General features: G+C 41.0%; 1 protein-coding gene across 1 annotated transcript in view; it reads left to right on the top strand.

The window, feature by feature from the left end:
- Positions 1-14,517, top strand: part of LOC117445312 (multidrug and toxin extrusion protein 1-like) — a 60,684-nt gene that overhangs the window by 13,367 nt on the left and 32,800 nt on the right. The window lies entirely within an intron of this gene.

A 14,517-nucleotide genomic window follows, 5' to 3' on the forward strand; every position in this document is an offset into this window, starting at 1 on the left:
AGGTAACAAAGGGTCAACAGCTCATGGTGGTGGGCTGCTACAGGGCCCCTTCGGCTGTCAAGGACTCTTTATCGTCATTGGCAAAACTGTTATCGCAACTTTCCTACAAGGAAATAGTGCTGCTTGGTGATTTTAATTGGGACTGGTTAACTTCTGTGTCAGAGGATTTTAAAAACCTGTGTACCTCTTTGAATTTTACCCAGATTATAGACAGTCCTACTCGCCCAAATATTAAGTCCCCAAATAAATCCTCCTTAATTGATCTAATTTTAACAAATGTTCCACATAAATACTCATCTGTGGGAGTATTTGCTAATGATGTGAGTGACCACTGTGTTGTAGCCACAATTAGGGACACTAAGGTCCAAAAGGTTAAACCACGTGTCATCACAAAGAGAGACAAAAAACACTTTGTGGAGCAGGGTTTTTTACATGATCTGTTTGATTTTGATTGGGGTAGAATCAATTTGTGTGCTGATGTAGAAACTGCATGGTCTTATTTTTATCTTGGTTTTATGAAAATTATAGATAGACATGCACCTCTGCGTAAATTTAGAGTGAAGGGACGAAACAATCCCTGGTTTTCTGCTGAGCTGTCCAGTCTCCTTCATGAGAGAAATAATGCTTGGGCTAAGGCTAGGAAATCAGGCTCAGAGGTAGAATGGCTACGTTTTAGGCAGCTAAGAAATAGCTTCACATCCCAAATAAAAAGTGCTAAATCAAAGTACTATTTGTCGGTTACCACAGAAAACCTGAATAATCCTAGGAAATTTTGGAAAGCCATAAAATCGATTTCCACTGGTGATATCCCAAATGAGCTACCTCCGTGCCTTACCACAGCATCTGGCACTATATCAGACAGGGCTACTATGCTAAATTGCTTTAATAAGCATTTTGTGTCTTGTGGCTCTCTGTTTGGCTGTGTGGCTCCTGTGAACACTCCAATCCTTGACTCTGAACAATGTGGTCTGGAAAACCCTTTCAGTTTTACTCCTTTAACTGTTGGTATTGTTCATGAAGCATTATCCAAGTTAGATCCTAGGAAACCGGCTGGCCCGGACAACGTAGAACCTTTCTTTTTAAAGATAGCTGCAGATTTTATTGCTCCACCTCTTACTTCTCTTTTTAACCTCTCCCTCAGCACGAACACAATTCCAAAAGTATGGAAGTCTGCTTATGTCTTGCCTTTACTGAAAGGAGGGGAGGCAACTATTTTAAATAACTATAGGCCAATCTCTAAATTGTCAGTTCTGGCTAAGGTGCTCGAACGCTTAGTGAGTGAACAAGTAAAGGAGTTTTTATGTATAAATGATATCCTGTCTAAACATCAGTCAGGATTCAGAAAGAAACACAGTACCATCACTGCGACAATGAAAGTGGTAAATGACATTACTACTATTTTAGATAATAAGCAGAGTTGTGCAGCTCTGTTTATTGACCTTTCCAAAGCGTTTGACACCGTTGATCATCGCATCTTAAAGCAGAGGCTACTCAGTATAGGCATATCCAGCCATGCAGTGGGGTGGTTTGTGAACTACCTCTCTGAAAGGTCCCAATGTGTTCACTTTGATGGGCTGTCTTCTGAGTGGTTAAACATTTCTAATGGTGTACCACAAGGTTCTGTTTTAGGACCACTTTTATTCTCCATATATATTAACAGTGTAGGTGATGATGTGGATGAAGCTACTTTACATTTTTATGCGGACGATACTGTAATGTATTGTGCAGGTCCCTCCATTAAAGAGGCTGTTGTTAAATTACAAGCTGTTTTTAACACTATTCAGACTCAGCTCTCTGAACTAAAGCTTCTTTTAAATGTTGAGAAAACCAAGGTAATGCTCTTTTCAAAAGCTAAAAAGACTCCAGAGCCTGTTTTAGATATTGTAACTACGCAAGGAACAAAACTTGAAGTTGTTGCCTGTTACAAATACCTGGGTATCTGGCTTGATGATTGTCTCTCTTTTAAACTTCATGTCAATAACCTGCTAAAAAAACTGAGGGTTAGGCTAGGTTTCTTTTTCAGAAACAAGTCCTGTTTCTCGCTTGAGGCCAGGAAAAGGCTAGTCACTGTGACCTTTTTACCTGTGCTGGACTATGGGGATTTGTTGTATATGAATGCACCTGCCAATTACCTGAGCAAATTGGATGCTGCGTATCACAGTGCTCTGAGATTTGTCACAAATTGTAAAGCGCTTACACATCACTGTACACTGTATACCAAGGCAGGTTTACCATCTCTCTCTGTACGGAGGCTCAGTCACTGGTACACTTTTATCTATAAAGCTTTGTTGGGTAAACTCCCGTATTATATCTGCTCGCTGATAACACAGAGAGTTGCAAGCAGCTATTGTCTGAGGTCACATGATGTGGTCTTGTTGGATGTGCCAAGAGCAAGGACTGTCTCAGGTAAGACAGCTTTTATGTGCGCAGCTCCACTTGCTTGGAACAATCTTCAGCAAGAATTGAAACTGAGCAATCTCATTCCTCTGCATGTTTTTAAAGCTAGGGTAAATGAAATGCTTGCCGATACAATGGGCACTTGTAAATGTCTATAACTATGTATCCTGTAAATATAATGTATAATGTCCTTTATTGTTTTATGTTTCATGTGGAACCTATATGCTGCAGGTCTCCCTTGAAAAAGAGATCTATGATCTCAATGGGACCAATCTGGTTAAATAAAGGTTTGAAATGAAATGAAATCTTTGCAGGGGGTAGGCTGAGTCCCCAAGGATATAGTAACCCACATCATGTCCCCCAATATTCCTTGTTACATGAGGAAGTAGACCACCCCTATCCACAAAACTAACCAGTGAGGACATGCTGAACACTCTGCTATCATGCATGCTACCTGGTAAGCCAACAAAAACACTCCAAAAGAGGCCCCTAGCATCCACAACACCCTGCAGGACGAGCGAGTGCCAGCCTTTGCGGTTGAAATACTCGTTATGGTACGCCTTCGATTCCGAACCAGCATTGCACTTACAGCATCCGACGCGTGGGTCAAATCCCTAGTTGGCTGCAATAACCCAGTTACAAAGCTGTATAACATGAGCACAAAGACAACAAGCTCATTGAACTCCATCATGTCTGAGGTCTGAAAGTAAACAAACGCCTCATACAGCGGGTGAGCTTTATACCCCCTCCCCCGTGTAGTTCTTCTTCTCTTGTTTTTTTGTTGTACTCGCCGTGAAGTGGTTTTGCGGCCTGCCAGTAAACCCAGAGAAGAAGAAGACGAAGTGATGTCAGCGTAATCGTGCCTCAGGGAAAGTACTGCGGTGTGAATGCGATTGGCACTAGCCCCCTGGCGGATTTAGTGCCGTGGTACTTTAGTGGTACTTTAGTGCCGGCACTAAAGTACCGCAAGTCCTGCGGTGTGAAAGCGGCTATAGCTTCATTGAAAATGCTCCAAACGGCCCAACACTTCACACGTTTGGTAACGATGCAGCCATCAACGCATCTAAGCGTATTATGGGATATCATAAAATGTCAGTGGCATGGCGACAGATCATTCACCATCAAGTTAGTTCAAAAGTTTGCAGTTCAAATATTCTGCTGCTTTTCCAAGCCTTTTTACTTTATTTTCTTCTCTCATTACACATTCAAGCCCCCAGTGTTCATGTATCATTTCAATCTAAATTCTTCACTTTCTTCTTACACATTACATTTCAGCATAGCAGTTTAGCGTCAGCTTTTCAGCATAAAGCATTCCCACTAGCAATTTCTTCAGGAATTGCATTGTCTAGTTTAGTTTTACTGTCCTGTGCATTGGAGTGATTTCATACCTGTTTTTATGTATTCTCTTATTTGTTTATAACTATAATATTATCAAAGTGTGCCTTGGAAATATTTGTTTACATAAATGGTGACTAAACCATTTGAGGCCCACTGAAATAACTTCAATTAAAGTTAACTATCTAAACACTCAGAGAGTAATTTATCTCACCTGAGCTGTTTCCTGAGCCTCTCAGTCTGACAGGAGAGGACTCTCCCCCAACTTGTTGTTGAAAAAGCTTTATATATCTGTTAGTGCAGCTATCTTGCACCAGGTGCTAACAACAATCCCCGTAACTGGTGCGTTTTATAATAGAAATGTATAGTACATAGAAACTGCCAGATGATTACTTGCATATGTTGGGCAATTTGCACAATTAGGTAGGGGTGGGCGATATTGAAAAATATGTTATCACGATATTTTCAGGCAGTATCACGATAGACGATATATATCACGATATTTTTTCATGTCGGTTATTATGGTTATTTTTCAAGTTACTTAACAGTACAAGCACCTACAAGGTAACAGACACTAAAACAAAAAGGAGTAACAGACCAAAATAGCATTTCAAGCTGGTTTTATTTCAGAAATGAATCCCTGAATGAACAAGTGAGCAGTGAACATCAATAAACATGAAAAGGAGGGTAAAACATAACTAAGTAAAACATAAAACATCAATGAGGAAAAGTCAGTGCCAAACAATTAAAATGTAAACCTTAGAGTAGACTTGAAGTGTAATAAAATACTTTAGCATAACTGAAGGGAAAAACGCCACAGCGTCAGTTATGTCTTTCCACCGTTTGCTAGTCTTTTCATAAGGAGCCCCTTTATGAAATGCCTGCCCTATGGTTGCTCGCTGCAAAGAAAGGGGGCGGGGACTTTGGGAGCGTGTCAAACAACTCGGACTGAACGAAAGCAGAGGGGCGCTGACATTGTGAAATCGATCGGGCTTGATATATGGTGAAATTAAAATCAGTAGGTGAGGCTTGGGGAGCGGGAGGGGAAGAGGCTCTCCGTCCGCTGTCATAGCCCCCTGCGCCGCGCACGGAGAGCCTCTTCCCCTCCCGCTATTTTTTTTTTTCGAATTTTTTTTTCAATTTTTTTTTTTTTTTTTTATCACGATAGGACGATATCTCTGAAAAAGCATATCGTGGAGACCTAATATCGTCACGACGATATATATCGTCATATCGCCCACCCCTACAATTAGGATGAATTAGCATACAGACAATAGCAAAACAATGGCTTGGCTGATTTGGAACATTTTTGAGTGTTTTTTTCGAGAGTATTGACGATCTGATCAATTTCAGACATATGAAGGATCAATATGTCAGTTTTGATTCACCTATAACTTTAAAATCGACCCAAAATTCATCAAAATCAGCACTCCGGGATTACACATATGGCCACTTTCTGGTTAAAACTGCTATTTTCTTAATCCCGAAAAGGTCAGAAATTGATTAAACATCCTCAATAACCTCTAAAATGGTCCAACTTTTCCAAGCAATTTTTAAGATATTGTCTGCATATGCTAATTTGGCTAATTAAAGGGGGTACTCAACAAGACACCTAAACAATAAGTGTCGCTATGCAACCGGGTGAGGCCACAAAGTATAGCGCAGCATTATGCATTTGTTTACATGCCCACTGGAACCCCGAGGCATTGCCAACAGATCAACGCACAATTAGGCCTGTCGCGATAATCGATAAATTGACTTATCGTACGATATAGGATAAAAGGATGTAGGGCTGTGCGATTATGGCAAAAATCATAATCGCGATTATTTGGGTCAATAATTGATATCACGACTATTTTGACGATTATTCATTGACCATTTATTGAACTTTAAAACAAATAATATTTGACCAATAAACAAGATCAACAAATATGTTGGAGCGCACTTACAAAACCATACTAAACATATATTATTAATATGATAAATAAAAATAAATTAGACCAAAAATAAATTAAATCAAATATGATGCAGTGCACTGTCACAACCTACTGAAAACTCCTTAACATATAGCCAACATTTTTGTAAAACATATTCAACATATTCCACTCAACGTTGAAGGCTGGCCAACCGTCATGGTTCAGAAGTAACAGGAAATAAATGTTGAACTACAATTTAAGACCAAATAAAAATGTTTAGGCCACCATGGCAAATGCTGGTAGGGCTGCTCATGTCATCTCTTAAAGATTTTTTGCAAGATACACCAGCCTGTTTACATAGTCTGGTTTCAGAGATGAGCGCAGGCAGGAGACAATATTGCCACCAGTACTGAAGACCCTCAGCCACGCCCCGACACATGGGGTGACGCCGGCCAATCACAAAGCTTTGATGCGTTCAAGTGCATTATTCTGGCACAGGAAGATTATGTTACAGGACATTAACGATAAAACAGAATATTGTTGTTCTATTTTTAGTAGTGCTGGGGGGAAACGATTATTTCGAAAACGATTAATCGGGCGATTATTTGATCGATTAGTCGACTAATCTAACGATTATTTTTCTGTTGTTCAATTCATAAAAAACGTAATGTAAAAAAAACGTAATGTAAACATTTTTTTTTTTCACAATACTGTGTCTCAGGGGATCTTAATATTTAACAAACTATTAATGTGTTATACCAGATTAACGGAAATAATCTCAGCTAACTGCCGATACAAACCATGTTTACCAAAACAAAACACAAGTCTCATAAGAAGCATCTAAATGACCCATGAGCGAAAAATGCTAACGGACATTGGCACAGAACTCAAGATAAAAGTACCCTTATTACTCATCGTAGCTGCACATACAAGATATCCGATTAAAGCTGAGACTCCACAGATTATGTAGGTATATAGTATCATCACCGAGTGATCCGGACTCGCGACAGGGGAAGCAAATACAGTCATCACAACACGTACCTTTACAGAGCTTCTAGGGAGATCGTCTCACCACCGTAGCTGTCAATCTGATCAAAAGACGTGTTCAATGGCATTAAAATGAGAAAAAACACGGCTGAATCGGTTAATCCATAGGTTTTTAACGTCTATGTATAAAAAAATGATTGAATTTATAATCCATAATTCCATTTTTATGTAAAAATCGGAGAGAAAATGCTAGCTGCTAATGGTAGCCACCACAGCTAGCTGCCGCTTTAAATGTTCCAACATAGCCGTTGTGCTTGTGTGATATGCCAACTCCATTTGGCAAAGACTGCAAATGACAATATCTTTGCGTTTTGGACTAACTTTAAAATATTCCCATGCTTTTGAAGACCTAGGGCGAGATGTTTTCGTTTGAGGGCTTCGTGCGCAATCCTGTGAGGAGGTGGTAGCCGTTTCAGTCTCCATTGTGTTTGAAGTGCGATTGCGAACTGCTTGTTGCTTTGTTTACACACCCACGTGTGTGTAGCGACGCGGAAATATGTCGTCGACGATATTTTGAAGTCGACGCGTCGCTCCAGCACTAATTTTTAGACACATCTCGCGATCGACTGGTTGGGCACCCCTCGGCTAGACCATAGGTCTGTTGTGGTAGCAAAGTAGTCAGCTGAAGCCACATCTCTCTCAACTTCCCCACGGCATGTGTCATATAGTGCAGGCAGCGCAGACCTGCTGAAATAATACCGAGACGGCATCGCGTAACGCTTGTCCAACGTGTTGACAAGTTGCTTAAAGCCCTGGTTGCAGGAGCGGCGGGTGCTGTAGGCTAGGGAAGGCTAAGCCTTCCCAAATATTTGTGTCACTGCATCCTGGTAAAATAAAAATATAATGTATAATGTTTGTGTCTTTGACATTAGCACTGCTATGCAGCCAACTGTGCCCTGTACTACGAAGCCAGTTCAAACCCTGGATATGTTTGAGTTATCTAAATCTATCTAACCCTAACAAACGAGATCTCGACGCTGGTTAATATCAACTCGGTAAATCAAGCCAGGGCTTCTCTCACCAGCTGAGAGCGCGTTCACGTGAAAGGGGTGGGGTTAGCAACATTTGACCAATCACAAACAGGGACAAGTGTACTGACAGCGCAGCGTCATACTTCATTAATGAAAAGTAAACTAATATTAGACAAATCTGAACTTTAAAGTTCATATGTGTCTAATATTAGTCATCCATGACTTAAACATAATAATCAAGCCACCTGCAAGGTGAATACAGAACAAAAAATAAATAAACTACCGAGTGTTTGAAAGCGTAACAGTTTTATGATATCACTGCCCCATCTAAGACACTAGTGGATCTGACTTTAATTACATTTGAGTTGAGTGTTTCGTCAACCTAATGTGTTGCTTAAAATAATACTTCTGCATACAGTATGTGACACTGTGAGTGTTGCACGGCCAGATACGGCTCAGCTGACTCAGATAAGGAGATAATATAGGCTATGATATTATATGAAGGCCCAGAGAGGGGCCTGTCCTGGATCTCAAAAAGCGTACACATGCTAGATATAAATATGCAGTTCGTTATGTCAACAAACACACAGAAACATTGAGAGCGGACTCGATGGCTGAAAAGCTCCTTCATAATGATGTGACTGGCTTCTGGAAGGAGGTGAGAGCTCTGAACAGGGCCAGTACGTCATTACCGTGTACCATAGAGGGAGTATCTGGAGCCGATAACATAGCCGAGTTGTGGAGGCAACATTACTCTACTATACTTAATTGTGTTAAAAGTGACCCCTACAAAGTTGGTAGTGTTGTGAAAAGTGACACAGTGGGAATCACAGCTAAAGAGGTTTATCGAGCAATTGAACAGCTAGCTGATAACAAAGCATGCGGCTCTGACCGAATCACTGCAGAGCACCTTAAACTGGCAAGCCCGAAGGTTGCAGTTCTTCTTGCCATTTGTTTTACCGGCCTCATGACTCATGGTATGTTGCCAGACTCCATGTTGACGGTTACCTTGGTCCCTGTCATTAAGGACAAAGCGGGCAAGGTAGGGAGCTTGGATAACTATAGACCAATTGCTCTGGCCAGTGTGTTATCCAAAGTCCTGGAAAGAATTTTGTTGGATAGACTATGTTCTTATTTATGTACCTCAGATAACCAGTTTGGCTTCAAGGCTAAGCATGGTACTGAGCTATGCATCTATGCTTTGAAGGAAATGGTAGAAACATATAGAAGACAGAATTCCACTGTTCTGATTGGTTTCATTGATGCCTCTAAGGCTTTTGACCGAGTTAACCATCATAAACTGTTTTTAAAATTGAGACAAAGAGGTGTGCCTAACAGTATAATTAGGATCCTGGCTTATTGGTATGCCAACCAGAGCATGCGGATCAAATGGGGGAATGCAGTCTCGGCGCCATTTGGTGTTGGTAATGGAGTCCGCCAGGGGGGGCTCCTCTCACCGAGCCTTTTTAATATCTATATGAATGATCTATCAGATGATTTAAGTGTCTGTAAAACAGGGTGTGTGATTGGTAATGTGATTGTAAACCATCTTATGTATGCCGATGATCTGGCAATTGTTTCTCCTAGCAGTGCTGGTTTTCAACAGTTGCTAAATGTTTGTTCTGATTACGGAGTCAAATTTGACGTTAAATACAATGCTAAGAAGAGCGCTGTAATGATCTGTAGAGCAAAAGGGGATAAGAACCTTTGTTTTCCAACATTCTATCTGTCAGGACAGGTGCTGTCTGTTTGCTGTAACACGAAGTATCTGGGACACATCATCACAGATGAAATGGCTGATGATGATGACATGTATAGACAGCGGCGTGTCTTATATATACAAGCCAACATGTTGGCTAGAAAATTCTCTTGGTGTTCAGATAAGGTTAAGGTGAACCTCTTTAGAGCGTATTGCACTCCTCTCTATACTGCCCCCTTGTGGGTCAAGTATAAGAAGGCGAGCCTCCGGAAGCTCCAGGTTGCATATAATGACTGTTTGCGTATACTGCTTAGAAAACCAAGGTGGTGCAGTGCAAGTGAAATGTTCTGTAATGCACGAGTCAACACGTTCCATGCTCTTTTGAGAGGTCTGATGTACAAATTCATCTGTCGATTGAATGTTTCTCATAACTCTGTCATTATGCTGCTTTCAAATCCGTGTCTCAGTGCTGTACGATACCAGTCACCTCTGTGGAAACATTGGTATGGCTGCCTTTTTTTAGTTTGTATTTGAGTGTTGTATGTTTTGTAATAATGGACCAAGAGTCTCTTTAAATAAAGATGATGATGATGATGATATGATCGATGATCTGATTGAATGTGATATGAATGATAAGTGCGACACGTCGGCGTCTTCTCTGCATACAGCAGTTTAAACTGTATTTCCTTTATCCTGTAATATGACTTGATAGATTTAAACTCCGCACACTGCATGAGCTCTGATTTTTCAGCAGGCGGTGCTTTCATTGAGTTGATCTCTTTTCTATAGACGCTGCTCGAAATAGGATTGAAGTCTGTTTTTCGACGCGACGCAGCCGTAAGGTAATGTCGGGCAGGCAGGAAGTGGAACGTTCAGAGCATATATAGCATATATATTCACACGCAAACTCATGTTGCAGACCCTATCCCTCCTTAGTCGTTCAAGTAGGAGGAGAAATGCCAGCGTTCTCCTCCGGTTTACAGGCACTGTGTAAATTATAGCCTATATATTAGGGCTGTGCAATTAATCGTATTTTAATCGCGATTACAATTATGGTTTGCGACGATTATGAAAACAGCATAATTGACAAAATACGATTATTTTGCTGGGTGCGCTTTCGCCCCTCCCTAAAAGCCCACTCGGCCACGTGGGAGTGACATGTGTTGTGAGTGTTCAGCGCGAGCGAAGATGTCAGAACAAGAGCAGCAACTGGTTAAAAAGAAGGGTAAAACTATTTCCACTATTTGCAAGTACTTTGCCATTACATTTCACATCGCTAAAGATATGTGCCCAGTTAGCACTGTTAGCAACCAGGGCTTTAAGCAACTTGTCAACACGTTGGACAAGCGTTACGCGATGCCGTCTCGGTATTATTTCAGCAGGTCTGCGCTGCCTGCACTATATGACAAATGCCGTGGGGAAGTTGAGAGAGATGTGGCTTCAGCTGACTACTTTGCTACCACAACATACCTATGGTCTAGGCTAGACCATAGGTCTGTCGATCGCGAGATGTGTCTAAAAATAGAACAACATTCTGTTATCGTTAATGTCCTGTAATCTTCCTGTACCAGAATAATGCACTTGAACGCATCAAAGCTTTGTGATTGGCCGGCGTCACCCAATGTGTCGGGGCGTGGCTGAGGGTCTTCAGTACAGGTGGCAATATTGTCACCTGCCTGCGCTCATCTCTGAAACCAGACCATGTAAACAGGCTGGTGTTTCTTGCAAAAAATCTTTAAGAGATGACATGAGCAGCCCTACCAGCATTTGCCATGGTGGCCTAATTTTTTTTATTTGGTCTTAAATTGTAGTTCAACTTTTATTTCCTGTTACTTCTGGACCATGACGGTTGGCCAGCCTTCAACGTTTAACTGAGTGGAATATGTTGAATATGTTTTACAAAAATGTTGGCTATATGTTAAGGAGTTTTCAGTTGGTTGTGACAGTGCACTGCATCATATTTGATTTAATTTATTTTGGTCTAATTTATTTTTATTTATCATATTAATAATATATGTTTAGTATGGTTTTGGAAGTGCGCTACAACATATTTGTTGATCTTGTTTATTGGTAAAATATTATTTGTTTTAAAGTTCAATAAATGGTCAATGAATAATCGTCAAAATAATCGTGATATCAATTATTGACCCAAATAATCGTGATTATGATTTTTGCCATAATTGCACAGCCCTACTATATATAGAATAATTATGATGATTTTATCACTAAAATACAGCAACACATCTTTGATTCATGTCGTTTATAACTGGGATATTACAATTATTATTAACTTTGTCTGTACAAAGTCTGTCCAGGAAATATGCTCAAATCAACTGAAACTGCGAGCCGGCATGCACGACGCTCCGCTTCCGAATGCTTCTGAAATGCTCGTGAAACGCGCCCGGTAGGGTATGACGCCAGAGGAGGCCGGACCAAAACCGCGGCGCCTGTAACGCGCCGCAGACGGACCCGGTGGAAACTAGGGGTTAGCCTTCCCAAACCTGAGCCTCACGTGCCGCCTATGCCTGGTTGCTAACAGTGCTAACTGGGCACATATCTTTAGCGATGTGAAATGTAATGGCAAAGTACTTGCAAATAGTGGAAATAGTTTTACCCTTCTTTTTAACGAGTTGCTGCTCTTGTTCTGACATCTTCGCTCGCGCTGAACACTCACAACACATGTCACTCCCACGTGGCCGAGTGGGCATTTAGGGAGGGGCGAAAGCGCACCCAGCAAAATAATCGTATTTTGTCAATTATGCTGTTTTCATAATCGTCGCAAGCCATAATCGTAATCGCGATTAAAAATACGATTAATTGCACAGCCCTATAAGGATGTGACCAGCATTTTAGCTAGGAGCGCTGTGGCTGCCAGGCGCGCTGTGGCTGCCAGGCGCGCTGTGGCTGCCAGGCGCGCTGCGGCTGCCAGGCGCGCTGCGGCTGCCAGGCGCGCTGCCGCTGCCAGGAGCGCTGCGGCTGCCAGGCGCGCTGCGGCTGCCAGGCGCGCTGCGGCTGCCAGACGCTGTAAGGGGCGTGGCTGACACACAGCCAGGTCAGGACACTCCGCGTGCACGTGCAGCAGCGTAGCAGCCAAATTAATAATATAGCGACAAGCAGGAGACAACGTGTGACTTACTGGCAGGGAATTTAAAGTGAAATGGAATTGGTTACAAAACCTAACTACACATCTCGATTCTCCGGTGTGGCAGTATTTTGGATTCAAGCCAAATCAATTAGGCAAACCTACGGACTTGAACGAGCCGGGCGATGTGTCACATTTGTTTAAAAAAGGTAGCGACAAAAGCAGGCAATACCACACATTTTAAACTACACTTAAAACACAATCACCCCATTCCGTGTTCCCAGCTGGGAGCAAACACGGCAGCTCGAGAGCCCCCACCTTCCCGACAGTTTATAATCAAAGATGCATTTTTTTCCCGACAATGCAAACATGTTGGTGGTCCTTGCTCGAAAACTTTGAAAAACAGATTTGGATATGGCCTGTTGAGGCATCTGGGTCCTGTATGGACAGTGGACTGTACACTTGACTATTGTTTTAAGGAGGGTTTCTTTGCTTGTGAGACAATTTGTGCTATGTATGTATATATTTATATATATATATATATATATATATAAATAGATAGAGAGATAGAGCTCTGTTTTCCAGCCTGAGTCTATTTAATTTATTGTTTTGGTTGTGTGTGATTTAATTTATTTATTATAATTTATTATATATCATTTATATATTTTAATATTATTTCACATTTAATTTGCAATGTTGAATGTTCAATAAAAAGTTATGTTTGAAAGGATGTACTTGAATTATTATTATATATTATCATTATGTCAGTGGTTTAAAATGGTCTTACAACAGTGCCGACAATATTATAAATTAATTATCGTGACAGGCCTTGGTTGCGTTCCGATAATCCAAAAATCAGCTCCTAAGTTCTAACCCTATCGTCTATTCCTTGACCTCTGAGTGAAACGTCACGGGGTTAAGGGATAGTGGATAGGAGAATTCAAAAGGATTTAGGAGAAGAGACTGCGGTACTTTAGAGAATCCGAATGCACTTTCACTATCCCACGTGTTTATGATGCGCCAGCGGACGTCATGAATATGCGTCTGCTGCTGTGGGGAAACTATTGGAAACTACAGTTTTCTATACAGCGGACTACAACATGGATGTTTAATAAGAACGAGGGACTACTGTAAACTCATCTGAGACTCTGCACCGTGCTCTGATGCTGTTGTGTTATGCTTTATGAATGTGGACAACAGAGAAACATATTCTTCAGGACCAAAGTTGGAATTGAAATAAAAAAGGAAAGTGAAACTGCTCGTCACCCTCTCCCTCCGGTCCACATTAATACAAATGATCCCAATACGTATGATTGTATGAAAATATCTTAAAATCAATACAAATGTATTTATTATAAACGTTAGTCCTTAACATCTATCACTGTGTATATCACCATTCAAACATCTTTTAAAAGTTGAACAAACCCCACACAGCTCAGTAAAGACTGTGAGATGTTGTTTATTATATTATAATACTGATGAACGTTCAAAACAAAGCACTTTGGCAACTTACCACATACGTTTTAAAATGCTTAATAAGCACCGTAACTTTCATGATATCATTTCTCAGTCATAATCGGTTGTTTCCGTGAACGGCCGACTTTTGAGTGACGACAAATGCTGTGGCTGCAATGCATTGTGGGGCAGCATTTTCTCCTCTCCTTTCGGTTAGGGAGGTCCAGTGGTTCCTAAGCTAAAGGAGGTTATAAAGGAAGTTTGAAACCTCCTTTCCTTTCATTTGGAGAATTGGAACGGCACTTATCATGGCTGCCACTGAAGGACTTCCGAATCATTTCACTCGGTTAGGAAGGTTCCTAAGCTAAATGGACTATTGGAACGCAACCCTATTCTTCAGCATATTTTACTGGTCATAGTCCGGTAATTACCGACTAACGGGAACTCTGGATGACGTATAGTGGTCTCATTTAGTGACTTGTCTACAGTTATAAGCTTCATTATTCACCGGCAGGGTATTCAATGACGTATTTTATGTTCTAGAACAAAACTTGAAAAACTCTTCACTTCATTTTAGGATTCTAAGAAAAAATGCACTCAAAAAAACATTGAGTT

The sequence above is a fragment of the Pseudochaenichthys georgianus genome, chromosome 1 (genome assembly GCF_902827115.2).
Source record: "Pseudochaenichthys georgianus chromosome 1, fPseGeo1.2, whole genome shotgun sequence".
In the NCBI taxonomy this organism is placed as follows: domain Eukaryota; kingdom Metazoa; phylum Chordata; class Actinopteri; order Perciformes; family Channichthyidae; genus Pseudochaenichthys; species Pseudochaenichthys georgianus.